The sequence below is a fragment of the Pollachius pollachius genome (assembly GCF_949987615.1).
Source record: "Pollachius pollachius genome assembly, chromosome: 16".
In the NCBI taxonomy this organism is placed as follows: Eukaryota; Metazoa; Chordata; class Actinopteri; order Gadiformes; family Gadidae; genus Pollachius; species Pollachius pollachius.
Window position 1 is genome coordinate 15,313,205 of NC_136949.1, and position 6,000 is coordinate 15,319,204.

A 6,000-nucleotide genomic window follows, 5' to 3' on the forward strand; every position below is an offset into this window, starting at 1 on the left:
TAGGAATGCATGCAGGCACGGACACACGCACACACACACACACACGCACACACGCACACACACACACACACACACACACACACACACACACACACACACACACACACACACACACACACAGTTTTCATATAGGTCAGTCCATCACTGTTCAATGCACTGTTCACTGTTCACTTGTCACTGCTCACTGTTCATTTTGCTATTCACGTTGCGACGATCCAGCCAGTCACCAGTACATTTTCAATCTTGGAATCATACACCACCCTCACCCACAACCCCACCCACATCCCAACCCAGACCCCCAACCAGACCCACACTATCACCCCCACCCAGACCCCCACTATCACCCTTGAGACTGCGCCTGTCATGTGTGCATGCAATTACAAGTACTGTTTGATTGTTTCCCGCTTGTTGTGCGCGTGTGTTTCTATGTGTTTGTGTGTGTGTGTGTGTGTGTGTGTGTGTGTGTGTGTGTGTGTGTGTGTGTGTGTGTGTGTGTGTGTGTGTGTGTTTTTCCATTGCACCTGTGCCACATGTGGCTGAATGGCTCGGACCGTGTCACAGACAGTGAGGTTGCTCCTCTTTTAACGAGCTGCAGTCTCCTAGGCCCCGCGAGTCTCTCCTTTGATACCGTCCCCCCCCCCGACAGAATTAGCCGGCCATTCAGGACAGAAACAGGCAGCCGAGGTGGGGGGGAGGGGGCGGGGCATCTTCAGTTTGAAGAAGAGGAAGGACAACTGAAAAGGATGGGTTTTCTTTCTCCTTTGCAGCTGGACAATGAAAGAGACGAGGGGTGAAAAGCAACAGTGTGTTAAGTGTGGCGGCACACCGCTAACGAGACGGTTCTAATTAACGAGGGGATAAATAGGCACGGGAGTCAGAGGGGGGGGGAGACACACACACACACACACACACACACGCACGCACACACTGAAAAATGGTTGCCGTTTATCCGGGAAAACGCCCCACCAAATGAGCAAAGCTGAAAATGCGAAAAATGTTTTTCAAATGCTCCGCATTTGCCTCTTTGCATTAATTACAGTTTTGTGTTCCGCTTGAATCGGCCTTTCGAGTTCTGCGCACCGGATTCCGGAGCTGGACTCCGGGACGACCGGAATACATCAACGCCTCCTGTTCTCCTCCTCCTCCCACTCCTCCTCCTCCTCCTTCTCCTCCTGGCCAAAAAAACCTGTGTCTTGGTAGCAAGAATTTAGCTATTGCCCCCACTCCCACTCGAAGATAAATGCGCACACACACACACACACTCACACACAAACACACACACAGACCCACAGACACACACGTGCCTTTCTTTATCTTGAAAAAGCATTCAGCTAATCAAGGACAGGTTAGGCTGAGAATCCATGAAAGGACACATAGGGGGTGAGGCCGGGCTGTACTGTACAGGGGGAGCAGTGGGCTTAATTAAAAACATATATACCTCTATAATAATCACTAATAGAGGTTTTGTCCTAATTAGTCAGGGAGCCAGATCCACAATGGTATGCTAATTGTGTTGCTGCCTCATCAAAGTCATCTCATCAGGCTTAGCCACGGACGGCCGAGTCGAGGTGGGTCATTCGTCTGAGACCAGCACAAAAAGGTGACAGGGACGGCTGTTTGTCCTGTGACGATGGCTCTGTGAAAAGGGTCTGTATCCTTTCCCGGTTCATCGTGGCCATGATGCTAAGGTTTCTTCGGTAGTGTGGGTAGCAAGTTTGGCTACTATCTTAATTTGGAAGATATTTGAGTAAATAGGAATGGTTGCTCGCCCTCTAAAATAAAATCTTGTTGTCGTGGACAAAAAAAAGTACTTTTTGACCGCAGCCTGACAGCAATGCTTACTATACTTTGTTTGAGTACGTAGGGTGTTCCAAATACGATTGGGGCAAAAAGAAGTGGACTGAAAGGACCCTGATGGTGTAGTCTTTTCACAGTCAACGGCGCCATCTTACATAGGTAGCGGAAGAGGCGGAGCCAGGCTGAGCCAACGTCGGCGCATTCTCCACAGCCTGCATTTATGGAGTCATTTTGTAGTTTTTATAGCTTTTAGCTTTTTTATAGCTGCTAGGAGTAAAGGGTTCAGCGGGATGTTTATTGTGGGGGACGAGCCGCGGCGCAGTCGCGATCGTAATGTCCGGTTAGTGCACCACGGAATATTCTGAAAATCGGCGCACTTACTGAGTGCGGATCGTGTACGGCGTTTAAGTGCACTCGTTGAAGTATGGATGTCAGAACACAGGTGTCTCTTGCTGTAGTGTGCTGTCCTATCCAAACTATGGACTACACTGGCAGTCACAGGTGTCTGTCAGCACCTGTTCAGGCACAAATCGATGCCTAACCCCACCTTAGGAATGGACGATATGCCTGACAACTCACAGACAGATTTTTATGGTGTGTCTTTTAAACATTAGAACAGCAATGTGTATTAATGTTTGAGTGTGTGTGTGTGTGTGTGTGTGGGTGTGTGTGTGTGTGTGTGTGTGTGTGTGGGTGTGTGTGTGTGTGTGTGTGTATGTATGTGTGCGTGTGTATTTGTAGAAGCGAAGGCCCAGTGCTTCCAACCCATGTTTCCTTTAAACCTCAAGCCGACCTCTAGCACCCCTTGGACATGCACACCCACGCACGCACAAACAGTCACACCTTTTCCACTACCTTCCTTTACCCATATGCTTCACAGCTGCACTACTTATGTTTCAGGTCTGTTTCTAACTTTGTGGCAGCCTCTCACGCACACACACACACACACACACACACACACACACACACACACACACACACACACACACACACACACACACACACACACACACACACAGCGGCTGACAGGCCGGCTGCAGGGCGGCGTTTCAGGACCGTTTCTAACTTGGGTCCACAAGACGAGCCGAACCACATGACTCTCCCGGTGATTCATGAGGACGCTCATAGAGCTGTCACATTGGAGGCAGGTGTCTCTCTCTCTCTCTCTCTCTCTCTCTCTCTCTCACTCTCTCTCTCCCTCTCTCTCTCTCTCTCTCCCCCTCTCTCTCTCTCTCTCTCTCTCGCTCTCTCTCCCTCTCTCTCTCTCTCTCACTCTCTCTCCCTTTCCCTGTCTCCCTCTCTCTGACCTCATCTTTAAACACTGTAAGATGGGGGACAGGCGGACCCCCGGTTGGCCCAAGGCCCTTGCCGCCCGGTCACCGGAGCTAAGGCGTGCACACACAAAGACAGACGCACAGGTGCACGCACAAATATGCACACACACACACACCAGACACACAAACAAACACTGACAGACACACACACATATAATATATTCTATATATTTATATATATACACATACAGCATACACAGAGGTGCAAGAGTGCACGCAGGGACACAAGTACACACACAAACACACACACACACACACACACACACACACAGAGAAGGTTAGGGCTTGTAGGTTACATTTCCAGTGTTCCTCCAAAAACATTTTGTTTCATAGTTGACAATTCAAATCAGAATGCTCAGCAGTTTCATCATTATAGCACGATATCACTTTCCCTTTGGCTCCTTGCTATGGTGTTCACGTGCTCAGTATTCAATGTTTCACTGTATGCATATACAGAGTGTTTGGACATTGTTTATATTATTCGGTCAGCTTCCTGCTTAAAGCTGTTGAATTTGGGAGGGAGGACAGTGATGTGGTTCATCATAAGAGGGGCTGCAATCCAGCTGTTTCATTGTGACAACATGTAAAGCAAAGATATTTCTTGGACATTGCTAATCTGTATGCCCCAATATTCACAATACAGCCTATAGAGACCACACACACATATATTATATTAGATATTCTTATAGTAATAAATGTATTTCATATTATTGAACAAATTCTCAAAGCCACAATATTGAAACAAGCACATTTTACACGGAATGTCTGAAGGGGGGTCCCTCTGCATAATTTATGGATTCGCTAGACAAACTACGCAGAAGCAAACATTCTTCATCTCACACATTGTCGAGAAGAACTCTGTGATTTATACACGTGGCTTCTTGAAAAAACACATTCCATGTTAACAGACTTGACTGCTTCATTTTTTTTTTTTTTACACATACGCCGCCAACCAACCAGCGGGGTTTGCGCCAGGAATCCGCACCTTGCGGACACGACCCCGCGCGACGCAGCGCACTTTAAACCGCATAGCAGCCGCCAAGAATTCCGAGAGTGGAGACAGCTATGAGCATCATTCCACCGGAGATTCCCACCGTGTCATGATTGTGGAGAGGCTCTCCCCTCAACGAGGCGGCATCCAGCTCGGCCTAAATTCTGTTACATCGGCCCACATACCCAGCGGCTGTTAAGTAAATGCTAAGCCCTCATCAAGTCGCACATGGACCGTGTTAAGTGGAACGGGAGAGAGAGGCAGAGAGAGGGGGAGAGAGAGCTGAGATGGAGCATAGCGTGGAATTTCTCACCTTGCTTTTTAATGACAGCTACTTTTTAGACATTAGGATGATCTATTTGGCCACGCCTTAATTTTTACAATTACAATGTACTATTTTCTTTATATAACAGGATCGATAAAATTGAAATGAGAGGTAAAAGGTTAAATAGTGATTATATGTCTTTCTTTCTATCTCTGTCTGTCACTCTTTTTCTCACTCTTTCTCTCTCTCTCTCTCTCTCTCTCTCTCTCTCTCTCTATCTTTATCCAATTAGCTATCCCTGCATGGACTCTGTCGTCTTAATCATGCTGTCCTCTGGTCTTTCTGTTGGATTGTTTATTTATCAATGATCGATCTATAATTGATCGCGCTATCTATAGATCTATATGTATGTCTGTCTATCTATCTCTCTTTCTCTCTCTCTCTCTCTCTCTTTCTCTCCCCCCTCTCTTTTTCTCTCTCTCTCTCTCACTCTCTCTCTCTCTCTCTCTACATATATCTCTCTCTCTCTCTCTTAATCTCCTCGTGCTACCTGTGCGGGACGGCCATGCCTTGCAGAGTGTCTGCAGCATATTGAGAGAGAGAGAGAAAGAGAGAGGGGGGAGGGGGGGGGGGGATGCCAGGCATGGTTTCACCCGTGTATATTTTCATTTAGTCTGAATGCTTGGCACACCGGGAGCAGTAAATTGACAGCAAAGACACGGCCGGCATTGGCGGCATAGTTGCTGTTGCACTTGCATGCATTGAAAATAGACCTTCATTTGCATGGCTCATTAGGAAGGGGTGTTTTCGTGCTAATTGACACGCTAATGAGTGTGCATAATAACCTGTAACAAAAACAAAGTAAAAGGAAACCTGCAAAAGAGATTGTATTCCCTTGGAGGCAATAGCATACAAACTTAGATTTTAGTCCTGCTGTTGATACCTCAGTAAAAAATTAGAGCAAAAATTAAGGCTGTTTTAATTTGATGAAGAAATACTGATAAAAATGAACAGACTACATCCTGGATGCTGTCTGTGTGTGTGTGTGTGTGTGTGTGTGTGTGTGTGTGTGTGTGTGTGTGTGTGTGTGTGTGTGTGTGTGTATGTGTGTGTGTGTGTGTGTGTAAGTTATGTGTACTATTAAAAACTAGAAAAAAAGGGCATAATAAAAATGCTAATTCTAAAATCAATTTTACCCGTTAACCCTGCACTGTAACTTAAAGCTTGCAAAGAACACTCTGCAGATATAGTTCATGTGGTGGGGAGTCACAGAGAGAGACCTGATTCAGATCGTGTTCTAGGTACAGTGAGATCTGCGCTTGTCGATCCAATTCATCTGTCTGCTGCGTTTTCAGTATGTCCATGACAAGGAGCTAATATAAGCCATTTAGAAACAATAAGAAGTTTTTTTTTTAAATAAGTGCTTGGTTTTACCAGGAGCCAGTGAAGATAAGTATAAATAGGAGAAAGGTTTTAATTAATTCTCGTACTGCAGATTTCTCGAAAAGTTTGCTTTGTCAGTCCAGATAAAAGTGCATTACAAACATGAACCAGCTTTTCAGCCTTTAATAATATGCCGTTAAGTATATTGCTGTGATGAATAAAACCAGTTT